This window comes from Ursus arctos, unplaced genomic scaffold (genome assembly GCF_023065955.2).
Source record: "Ursus arctos isolate Adak ecotype North America unplaced genomic scaffold, UrsArc2.0 scaffold_14, whole genome shotgun sequence".
Lineage (NCBI taxonomy): Eukaryota > Metazoa > Chordata > Mammalia > Carnivora > Ursidae > Ursus > Ursus arctos.
The window spans coordinates 13,852,209-13,864,987 of NW_026622808.1; the positions used below are offsets into that span (position 1 = coordinate 13,852,209).

At 42.3% G+C, this 12,779-nt stretch overlaps 1 protein-coding gene across 1 annotated transcript in view; it reads left to right on the plus strand.

The window, feature by feature from the left end:
* The window catches only part of LOC123000187 (zinc finger protein 77-like), a 76,752-nt gene that overhangs the window by 805 nt on the left and 63,168 nt on the right, over positions 1-12,779 (plus strand). The window lies entirely within an intron of this gene.

Sequence of the window (12,779 nt, forward strand, 5' to 3'; positions counted from 1 at the left end):
TTCCCACTTGGAGCTGAAATTCTAAGGAAACAGAAGTGAAATATAAGGTGTATGGGACGGTGATAAGTTCCAAAGGGAAAAAGAAAGCCAGGGAAGTGTGCAAAGGGTCTGGGCTGTGTTGATGCCTCTTGGAGGTCAGTGTCCGTTATTTCTGAGAGTGTGTGTAACTTTATCGCAGGTTTCAAAGTCTAGGTGATTGCGTCTGTCTCGGGGGCCACGTGGGTTATGGCTGGGATTGTCTGTGTGGCAGAGTTGTGTTCAGGCAAGAGTGTCTGAGTCTCCTGCATTACTGTATGAAGACAGTTCTTTCTCACTGTGTATGTTTCGCATTCTGTGTGTGATAACCTAATGTTGGCCGTTTGGATTTCTTCTTTGGAAAAGGTGTCTATTCAATTCTTCTCCCATTTTTAAATTAGATTGTTTGTTTCTTACCCTCTTGAGTTGTGTGAGTTCTTTGTCAGATACAGGACTTGCAATTATTTTCTCCCATTCTGTTGGTTGCCTTTTCATTTTGTTGATGGAGAAAAGTTTGTGGTAATTAAAATTGCAACTGTCTTACCACCTAACACCCATTAGGATGGCTACTTTAAGAAACCCAGAAAATAACAAGTGAAGATGTGAAGAAATTGTAAGTCTTGTGCACTGTGTGTAGGAATGTAATGTGCGGTTGCTAAGGAAACCAGTATGGCCGTCCTCAAAATATTAAAAATAGAATTACCATATGATCCACTAATTGTACTTCTGAGTATATACCCAGAAGAATTGAAAGCAAAAAAAAAAAAAGAAAGAAAGAAAGCAGGGACTAAGAGACATATTTGTACATCCATGCTCGTAGCAGCATTATTGAGAATAGCTACAGAATGGAAGCCACCCAGGTGTCCATCAATGGACGGATGGATAAATGAAATGTTGTGTATATATACAGTTGAATATTATTCAGCCTTAAGGAAGGAAACTCTAATACTTGCTACAAAATGGATGGGTCTTGAAAACATTATGTTAAGTGAAATAAGCCAGCCACAAAAAGACTGATGCATGGTGGTTGCCAGTGGTGGGGTGGTGATGGGGGGCACTGGGGAGTTCTTCTAAAATGGGTGTAGAGTGTCACTTTTGCAAGATGAAAACAGGTCTGGAGGTGAATGGTGCTGATGGTTGCATAACAATGTGAATGTACATGGTGACCCTGAACTGCACCCTTAAAAATGGTTAACATAGTATATTTTATGTTGTGTATTTTACCACAATTTAAAAAATATGTAAGTATCTCAATTTAAGAACCAAATTCATGCTTCATACAATAATAATCTCCTCTGGAATGAAGGAAAGGGCGTGTCATCTTATGCTAGAGTATTTGTTATCTGCTGCTGCGTAAGATCACTTCAAAAGCTACGGATCAAAACAAACATTTACTTTGCTAACAAATCTGCTATTTGACCAGGACTGGGTATTGACATATCTGCTCCACTCCACCACCACAGTAGAACCAGTTGCAGTGTCCTTTTGGCCAACTACTTTTTACAGTTCCTACCATCTCTTTTTTTCCTGGAGATCATAGGGAACTTTACAGCAAATAGCAGTGTTGACACATAAAACATTACAGTATCAATTTTCATCCCTTTTAGCAAAAGTGCCCTTTTTAGTTCACCATCAGTAAATCTGGTCTTTATCGATTCTGAAAGAAAATCAAAATCAAGTCATAAGAGACAAGGTTATTATCTTTGGTTGGACTCTGGAAATCACTGTTGATTGTCTTTTCCTATCTTGTAAAACAGTTTCTTTAGTTTCATGTTCTGGGGTTTGAGGGTATATGTTATTAGTAGATGGTAGAGAGAGCATCAGTCAGATTTCAATAGAAGATTAAGCCAGTTCAGGTATATCCAGACAGCATATGTTTTTGGAGGCTTTAGGATGCCACTTAGGCCAAGGCTGCTGCTGAGGCACCTCCCCCTTGCATACAGGAGGGACTTGTGAGCCCCTACAAAAGCCTCTACCTATGACGCTTGGGTTCTGCCAAATGGCTGCTAGTGTATCTAATGCTTTTGTGGACAACAGGCTACCATTTTGTGCTTCGGGATCACAGCAGTTTCCCCATTTTTACATCCCTTTCTGTATATGGACCTGAACCAAGCCAACTTGGTGGCTTCATTCCCTTTTTCTGAGAGCATTCCTAGCCATAAACATGGGTCTGCTAGGTCATGTGTTTACCTCTGTCCCTTAGGAATTTTATATGGAAGTGAAATATATGTAAATTGCCATATCGTGCCCTACATATAACTTCTTTCCAAACAAACTGAAGATAAATGTGAAAACTTAAACAACTGAAGAAGAAACCACAAGAAATCATCTTCATGAATTTGGAATAGGCAAAAATTTCTTTCTTTTTTTTTTTTTAAAGATTTTATTTATTTGACAGAGACAGAGACAGCCAGCGAGAGAGGGAACACAAGCAGGGGGAGTGGGAGAGGAAGAAGCAGGCTCATAGCAGAGGGGCCTGATGTGGGGCTCGATCCCATAACGCTGGGATCACGCCCTGAGCCGAAGGCAGACGCTTAACCGCTGTGCCACCCAGGTGCCCCTGGAATAGGCAAAAATTTCTTAAACAGAACACAAAAATAGGGGTGCCTGGGTGGCACAGCGGTTAAGCATCCTCCTTCGGCTCAGGGCATGATCCCGGCGTTGTGGGATCAGGCCCCACATCCGGCTCCTCTGCTATGAGCCTGCTTCTTCCTCTCCCACTCCCCCTGCTTGTGTTCCCTCTCTCGCTGGCTGTCTCTGTCTCTGTCAAATAAATAAATAAAATCTTAAAAAAAAAAACAGAACACAAAAATAATCATGAAGAATAGACTGTGCTGTAAGTAAGAAGTATATATAAAAAAGACAGCAGTGGTAGAGTAAAAGAACAGCCCATAGAATGGGAAGAGGAACTTTCAATTTATATATATATGGCAAAGGACTTGTACCCAGAATATATTACATACCCCTATAAGTTAATAAGAGAAGGGCAGGCAATGCAAGAGAAAATGAATCATTTACAAAGGAAGATATTCAAACAACTAATATAGATTTAACTCAGCTATAATTAATAATAATTATAACATAGATGTGTAACTAGAATAGAGGTGTTCTATTTGGTTAGTCAGCAGGAAAATGCAAATTAAAAGCACAGTGAGATACCAGTACCTCCCCACCAGAGTTGATAAAATGAATATGTGTGAAATGCTTGTAGGAGAATGCCAGTGAAGATGTAGAGCAACTGGAATTCTCCTGCACTTGTTGTGGAGTGTAAGTTGATACAACCCCTTTGGAAAAGTGTTTCCAGTATCTACTAATGCTGAGAATATGCACTCCCTTTGTCCCAGTGTATATATAGAGGTATATATCTCAAATAAAAAAAGCATATATACTTTTACCAAAAAGGCACTTGCTCGAATGGACAGTGCATTACTATTTATAATAGCCCTAAATTGGGAACTACTCAGATATCCATCAACAATAGAATTGATATTGTGGGGTAATAACAGGATGAGAATCAAAACAAAACAAACAAACAAAAAACAACCAGAGACTGACTTAAAGTGTTGCTTGGAAACCCAGATACACAAAAATACATGTTGTGCAAATCTAATTAAAGAAAATACAAACTAGTCACATGCAGAAGAATGAAACTGGACCATTTCCTTTCACCATACACAAAAATAGACTCAAAAATGGATGAAAGACCTAAATGTGAGGCAGAAATCCAACAAAATCCTTGAGGAGAACACAGGCAGCAGCCTCAACCTTGGCCACAGCAACAGCTTGATAGACATGTCTCCAAAGGCAAGAGGTTCAAAGACAAAAATGAACTATTGGGACTTCATCAAGATAAAAGGCTTTCGCACAGCAAAGGAAACAGTCGACAAAACCAAAAGACAGCCGACAGAATGGGAGAAGATATTTGCAAATGACATATCAGATAAATGGCTGTTATCCAAAATCTATAAAGAACTTACCAAACTCAACACCCAAAGAACAAATAATCCAATCAAGAAATGGGCAGAAGACATGAACAGACATTTCTGCAAAGAAGACATCCAAATGGACAACAGACATATGAAAAGGTGGTGCCCATCACTCAGCATCAGGAAAACACAAATCAAAACCACAATGAGACACCACTTCACACCAATCAGAATGTCTAAAATTAACATGTCAGGAAACAACCGATGTAGATACACACACACATACACACACACACACACACACACTGGAATATTATGCGGCCATCAAAGAAAAATGAAATCTTGCCATTTGCAACAACATGGGTGAAACTAGAGAGTATTATGCCAAGCGAAATAAGTCAATCAGAGAAAGACAGTTATCATATGATCTCACTGATACGTGGAATTTAAGAAACACAGCAGAGGATCACAGGGGAAGAGGGGTAAAAATGAAACAAGATGAAACCAAAGAGGGAGACAAACCGTAAGAGACTGTTAATCTTAGGAAACAAACTGAGGGTTGCTGGAGGGGAGGGAGGTGGGGGGGATGGGGTAACTGGGTGATGGACGTTGGAGAGGGTATGTGTAGTAATGAGCACTGGGTATTATGTAAGACTGATGAGGGGGCGCCTGGGTGGCGCAGTTGTTAAGCATCTGCCTTCGGCTCAGGGCATGATCCCCGCGTTCTGGGATCGAGCCCCACATCAGGCTCCTCTGCTAGAAGCCTGCTTCTTCCTCCCCCACTCCCCCTGCTTGTGTTCCCTCTCTCGCTGGATGTCTCTCTCTGTCAAATAAATAAATAAAATCTTAAAAAAAAAAAAAAAGACTGATGAATCACAGGCCTGTACCCCTGAAACAAATAATACATTATGTGTTAATTGAATTTAAATTTAAAAATTAATTTTAAAAAATTTAAAAAAAAAAGAAAAGAAAATACAAACTAGGTGAAACTCATTCATGCTCTTATCTTTTGAGGATAGTGACCAGAAGGGAGCACAAATGGAGCTTCAGGTGCTGGCAGTTTTCTGTTTCTTGATCTGGTGCTGATTACTTAGGTGTATAACAGTTTATAACTTTATAACAGTTCAGTGAGCTGTTTTATAATATGTTCATTTTTCTGTATGCCTGTTGCATTTATATAAAAAGTTAAAAGGAGCAAACGGAAAACATGACTCTGAATAGATCAGCAAAATCAAGAACTCCCAGGATGAAGTACCAGCAATTTACATACACCTGAAGAGAGACTTAGTGGAAAGCAGGAGAACGTAGAAGAAAATGTCAAGGTTGAAGCCCACAGAGTCAAAATTGGTGGCAGGTACAGAGGAGAGAGTATGAGATATTATGGTATTCAAAATTATGGACCCTGGAATGTGGCAAAAGGGGATAAAATTATACTTATGGCAGAACTCTTTTCCAATAACTATGTAAGATATCATTTAAATGTTAAAACTGTATCCAACTTCAGTAAACCCTGCAGCTCACTCTGTCCTCTCCCCCTGGAATACAAAATCTTGCCTGTGAGGAGCCTGGAGTACAAACTGTCTTACTTTCAGTAAACAGGTCAGTCCAGCAGGAGGATTCTTACCGTTCACAATATCATACTGTTCCCTATATGCCTTTCTTCTAAGGAGCCAGGTCAACAGTGCTGTTATTTAAAATAGTTCTTCCTCAGAGGAAGTGGAGCTAAAAACAGATGCATAATTTGTAGTGGAAAATGAACTCAGGAAAGCAAAACATTTCAGATGGAGGCATAACTTTGAGATATTTCATCTGGTGCACCAGGCGATGATCACTTCCTTCCAGCAGACTCAAGTGTAAAAATATCTAATATCCATACTAGCTACAATGTCCAATTTTTGTGAAAGTCAAATGAGACAATATAATAAATGCATGATAAACTAACGTGGTACATATCAAACACATGAAAGTAGAGACATTAAATTTATATCTATGTGTTAATTGAAATGCCATGTACTCTCTCTAATGCTCCAGGACCATGTGTAATCTATGAATGTCATGTGGTTTCATAAAAATCTGTATTTGAAATCTAGGCAAACCTGTGAAATGGGCCTATGATATTGAGTTAGTTGAATTACTCCTTTTAGTTTCAGTGTCATCATCTATAACTGGAGAAGGCCATTACCTATCACTGATGGTATAGGATTAAGTGAGGCGGAAATGGAAATTAGTCCACAGAGTGTGTTTCACAGAAGGGTTCAAAGAACTCAACTTTTTTGTGGAGTCATTGAAAGACATCATAGGTAGGATTGGGAAATTAATGACGTTGGGAAAAGGTTTGGCTACACTGGGCAGTGACTCCTCCATTAAAAAATTGCTCCAACTGGTGATATATTCTATTTGGTGAAAATTCCAACATAAATGAAATAAAGTTAAAGCTACTCATGTTCTTGGGAACTTTTTACATTGTGAAACATGTACGGATACAATTGTAACACTGGAGAGAGGACATCAACCTATTTTACCTGAGCTCTTCGAACTTTTCAGGACTTCAGAGCGAGGATCATGTACCCAATAAATTATAGACCTGGGGCTACAGAAAATAATGGGAATCATTACCTGTCAGGGAACAAACTGTAGACTCTTAGCATTCCCCACATATTCTACTTCTGCTTCAATGAGGAGCGTCTCATGAAGGACATTGTAGACCGTGTAACTGGCATCCACAATGGTCCTGTGTAAAGGGTACAAAGACATAATCCTCAAGGAAGCAGCAAGTGAACATTGCTCTAAAACTTCATAGTCAAAACCAGAAAAAAATAGCACTGGAAACAGAAAGGCCATAATTACCCCAAGAAAAAAATCTGGATATTTAGAACAATCAGCTGTCTATAGAAATGTTTAAGCCAGGAGTGTCATGGTTCAGGCATGAAAATGTGAAAGTCCTTTTGAAAATGGCATGAACTCTTTCTTGCTGGTAGAGAAATCCCACAATGCAGTCATAATCTACACCTCTCATATTATTACAGTGTTCAGTGCAGCTGTATGGAACCTGTTAGTGTTCTAGTGTCCCCGTAAACAGGGGTCACATTGGTTGGTGAATCTATGACTTTGGAGAGTGAAGTTCATTATAACAATGATTGGAATCACTCAGTAACTCAGGCATCGTCTGTAAAGTTGTACTGTTTTGCGCCTAACCATTTCCTCCCTCAAGACCCAGAGAACCTGCTTGTATCATCTGAGGCAAACAGCCCAGCCAGGTACAACTAAAATGCAGCAATAATACCATCATGTCCAGGGGCAACGAAACATCCCTGAAAGCCGTCAAATACAGAGATGAAAACTGACCTTTGGCAATCAGAAGGTGACAAAAATCACAGGTGATCTGAATGAAAAGGAAAAGGCAGGGTCCGTTTTTCAACTGGTGTTGATCATGCAGTGGGGAACATTGTAGGTAGTAACATCATCGGATAATCACCCACAAGAACTCCAGGAAAAATTTGTTTGTATGTGTATATTGTGAAATCACTAAAATAAGTCTAATTAACATCCATCTCCATCCATAGATTGGAAATTAAACACTTTTTTCTTGTGATGAGAACTTTTAAGATCTACCCTCAGCAACTTTTAAATATACAATACAGTATTATTATCTGTAGTCGTCATGGTGTACGGTACATCCCCATGACTTAGGGGTGTGTGTGTATTCATTGCTGCATCTCCAGCATGGAGATGTCCAGCACAGGATCTGGCATACAGGTGATCAAGAAATGCTTGTTAAACAATCAGGTTTGGGATACCTACACATTCACACACAAACAATGGGGGTTTCATTCAAATCTCATAAAAGATGCATACCTACTTGCACTTTAAAAGGGGACAGATCTCACCCCTCTTCCCATGTGGCTACATGGTGTCCCCCAGCACCCAAGACAAATCACAAGTGAGTGTCTTTTAGCTGACCTGGTGGGAAGGGACCTCACACTACTGAGTTCACGTTGTGCATACAATTTGACCGAACCTTCCCCATCCCTAAGAAGCTGTCAAGGGGGGTGTCACCACTACATGACAGGAGCCCGAGGCGCTGTAAGTCAAGGGCCAGTATCCTCGGTGGAATGCTCCAGCCGGTCACTCTCTTTTCAGTTTCTTGCACTGATGCGCCGCTCACTATCTGACAGGAGAGTTTCGGATGTCCCTTTGCTTTCAGTAGGGAACCGCCGGCAGGCTGTGGAGTCTGTGGCCTCCTCAGCCATCGTGTCCTCCGCTACGTCTCTCCGAGTCCAGCACTTGGCCGCCGTTCCCTTCGCACCTGGCGGGCTTTGCTGTCTTCAGACGCCTTTCCCGGGCATCCAGTCAGAGAAAGGGAGAAGGTTGAAGCTGGGAAATGGCCCAGAGCCCTTCTTGGGCACCCACCGGAAGTGGCTGTGAGTTCCCTGGGGCGGGGATTTCGCCACTTCCGGAGGCCCTCCGTCTCTTCCGGGAAACCCGCGGGCGCTGCTTCCACGACAGGAAGGAGATTCCCCCCTGTGCCGGGGCACTGGCCAAGGTCTGAGCTGGCAGCTGCCTCCGGAAACAGCTGGTTTGGAGGGGGCGCTTTGTTGCCGGGAGCAACCCTGGGGCAGAGTCTGGCCTTGGAGGCCCATCTTTCTTTGAACTGCTTTTCCTAAGGGGCTTGGGATCCCGGGGGTGTGCCCCAGGAAGTGAGAGAGCAGGGCACGAAGGAGGGGGCTCTGCAGACATAGCCTGGAATCCACGAGACTAGGGAGCCAAATGACAGCGCTGTGGTTCCAGGCGTGGATTGCACATGTGCCGCCATGAGTCTCCGGCACAAGGGCCCAGCCAGGAGACAGTGGGCTGTGGCCCAGTGTTGTGACTGCACGTGTACATCTGCGCGGAGGGATGAGGTGGGGTGAGACCGTGAAGTAGGCGTGGCGGCGGGGTGTTGTGCTGCTGAGCTGCGGGTGCTGGAGAGCCGGTTTCTCCCACCGAGGGGTGTAGGTCACTGTCTGAGCTTTCACTCCCCGTTTTCTACTCCCTCTCGCAGCACTGCCACGTGGTGCTGCTGCAGGGAAGTAGTTCCAAGATGGGGAGAGATTTGGATCCCTCAGTGAACTCTTTCAGTAAAAAGCACAAAAGTGGGTTTGGGATGGGGATTCCAGAGCTTCAGTGGCCTCAAGACAGGCCCTGGATTATGATGCAGATGGACAAAGATTTGAATCCTGCCCAGGAGAGCCCTCCTTGAGAATTCTAGGTCCACCTTTGTCTCAGACCCACAATTCTCCCAGAGCTCAGATTCCCAGGACTCTGTAGGACAAATGCTGTGTCCTTTATGATGTGGGGCTATGGAGTGGGCAGGCAAGAATGAATTCTTGTGATGTGCACAAATTTTCAGTGCAAAAAGGAGTTCTTTTATTAAGGCACGGGGACAGGACCTGTGGGCAGAAAGAGCTGCACTGGGATTTTGAGGAGTGACTGATCATATACTTTTTAGTTAGTGGGGTTTAGGGATAGCGTAAGTCTCTAAGGAATTTGGAGGCAAGGCTTCCAGGACCTTGAGGGGCTAGCTGTTGTTAAGATAAGGTTATTTACTTCTGTCTAATAAAACATTAGTCATAAGACACTTCAGATATACATTAATGGGCCATATGTGAAGGATGACTGCTAGCGTATCTTCTGGGTGGGCGGGGGTGCAGTTTACAGGTATCAGAGTGAAGTTACAATAACCAGAGCAAAGCTGTAGCGGTAAAACATTAAAGGACGTCCTTGACAGAGGTGCAGGACTATTCTGATCTTTATGCCTAAAGAGTCCTGCCTGGAGACTAGGAGCCACACACAGTCTGGCCTTTGCTCCTTTTCTGCCATCACCTGCCCTCTGGCTAAGTACCTGAGGTGAGGGCAAGCATGGCCCAGGGGGGCGTGACTAATTTCCAACTGGATGCCGAGAAAGGCCTGATGGCTCAAGATTCCTTCTTTCCTTTATCTGCCATTCTTTGTAACATTGTCGATGTTACAGAATCGTTTTGCTTACCTAAAAATTGATTCTGGTGTTTGTTTTCTTCCTTAAAAATAAAGATTTTATTTAATTACGAGAGAGAGAGAGCACACACGAGCAGGAGGCGGGGGACTAGGGGGAGAGGGAGAAGCAGACTCTCCCGTTGAGGAGAAAGCCCCACTTGGGGCTCAATCCCAAGACCCTGGGATCATGATGTGAGCTGAAGGCAGATGCTTAACTGACTGAGCCACCCAGGCGCCCCTGGTGTTTGTTTTCTGCTGTTGATTTAGGAATATGCTTAACAGTAAAATTCAGTCTTTTTAAGTGTAGTTCTGTGAGTTTTCACAGTATACAGTGGTATCAAAATCATAATACAGACTAATCCGTCACCCCAAATAATCACTCTTGCTGCCCATTTGTATGTAGTTAAGCCCTTCCTCACCCTTACCGTCTGATCTGTTCTAGATTCCAAAACCATAACTGTTGAAAAAGCCCTGTAATGAAATCAGACATTATGTAGTATGTTGAGTCAGATATATTTGATGTCACATTTATAAAACTGAGCAATTATACTTGCCTTTCAGTGTTGTTCTGAGGTTTGGATTTCTACAGTGTCAGTATGGTCATGAAACATATAAAAACTTCAAAACTGAGATTCCATTCATTATAAGTTACATAAGCTGATGTCAAACCATGCTCCCAGTGCTCAGCTTTCTTCTTTGGAGGTTGGTTGGGAAGGGGGGGATCAAATAAGATAATGATGGTCAAATTATATTGAAATATCTGCAATATTATAAAATATTAATGTTGGAAAAAGTGGACACAGATTTGACTTCATTTGTTGTTTAAGCAAGAGGTACTACATTTCTTCTCTGCCCTAACACACTGGAGGACTTACATGGAAGTAATACCTGCAAAAAACTTTATGATCACTGAAACAAAAATTCTGCATCTCTTTCTATACAAGGGCATTAAAATTTTCCATGTTTAAGTGTACTAAATATACCTTCTGGGGCGCCTGGGTGGCACAGTCGTTAAACGTCTCCTTCAGCTCAGGGCGTGATCCCGGCCGGCGTTCTGGGATCGAGCCCCACATCAGGCTCCTCTGCTGGGAGCCTGCTTCTTCCTCCCCCACTCTCCCTGCTTGTGTTCCCTCTCTCTCTGGCTGTCTCTATCTCTGTTAAATAAATAAATAAATAAAAATCTTAAACAAAAAAACTAAATATACCTTCTTTCACACTAAGTTGGATAGTACTCAAAAGGACATACTGTATTTGCAGCTCACCTTCATTTTTACTAGGAAAAATCTCCTCGCAAGCTACAGTTCTTTTCCTTGCATCTACCAGATCACCAAAAGCTTGCATAGGTATCATTCTGCTTATAGAAAAGGACATATGATGGGGTAAAACTATGCAGATGATCCTATCCCTTTTTCAAACTAGGGACAACTCTATGATTTCCAGGATACAAGTTCTGTTATTTGGACTATAATAGCATTGAAATGATAATGCCAAACATATAGTGCAATTTAAAATTTTTTAAAAGATTTTATTTATTTATTTGACAGAAAGAGAGAAAGAAAGTACGAGCAGGGGGAGCATCAGGCAGAGTGAGAGGAAGAAGCAGACTCCCCACTGAGCAGGGAGCCCGACATGGGGCTCGATCTCAGGATCCTCTGATCATGACCCAGGCAGAAGGCAGACGCTTAACTGAGTGAGCCACCAGGCACGCCTACAATTCTTAGAAGAGGATTCTTAACAGCTACATTCTCTAGCCCAGGTACATGTGGACTCTGGTGACTGTTGAAATTCTCAATCATACAATTACATTCACTTCTTGTATAAGAAGCCCCCAAGAGCTTTTTCTCAGGCTTGATGATTCACTTGAAGGACCAATAGGATTCAGAAGAACTATTATACCATAATTACGGTAAAAGGATAAATTAAAATAAGCAAAGGGAAATAGTACATAGGGTGAATGAAGCCTAGGGGAAATCAGGTGCAAACTTTCAACTGTCCTCTCTCAGTAGTGACACAGACAGCACTCCCAGCAATGATGGGTGACAACACATGGGAAGTGTTGACAAACAGAGCACACCTGACCTTGGTCTTCAGGGTTCTTACTGGATGTCAGTCATGCAAACATGTAACATCCACATAACTGAGCTTAGCTACTCAGCCTCTAGTCCCTCGTCAGAGGTCAGACTGGTACAGCGTCATCTAAGCCTTACGCGTACAAAAGCAGGCATTCACCGTAAGTCACAGCGTTAGCATAAACTACGCAAACTGTTACAGTGTGGCTCAAGAATGTAGGCATACAAAACACTCTTATTTGGCAGAATATTCCAAGGACTCAGAATTTATCTCCCAGGAGCTGGTCAAGGACCAGTGTTTTCTTTGTAAAGTGCACAATTCGAGTAACCAAAGCCTGCTGAATTAACATTCTACGGTCCATTTCCTGGCGATGTCCAACCCAGTGCAAAGACTGCTTCTTTGATGCCCCCCCCCAAATCAACTGAAATAAATCCAGTTCCTGTAGGTTCTTTCTACTCTGCAATTTCTGAGATGTTCCATTGTTCCTCATGCTAAGCAGTCTCCCTATTGCAGGAAGTCCACAGATCTAATTTTCTTCAACTGCATGTGTTTCTCATGGGTTCTGGCCGGTGGGCATTGACCTAGGCAATTTGTAAGTTTTTATTCTTACAAATGGATTAAGTCGTTTTAAAGGGGAAGCTGCTTAACATTATAAGAATATGAAAATTCACATTAAAAAAACCCTAAAATATGGGGACACCTGGGTGGCTTAGTCAGTTTAGCATCTGCCCTTGGCTCAGGTCATGATCCCAGAGT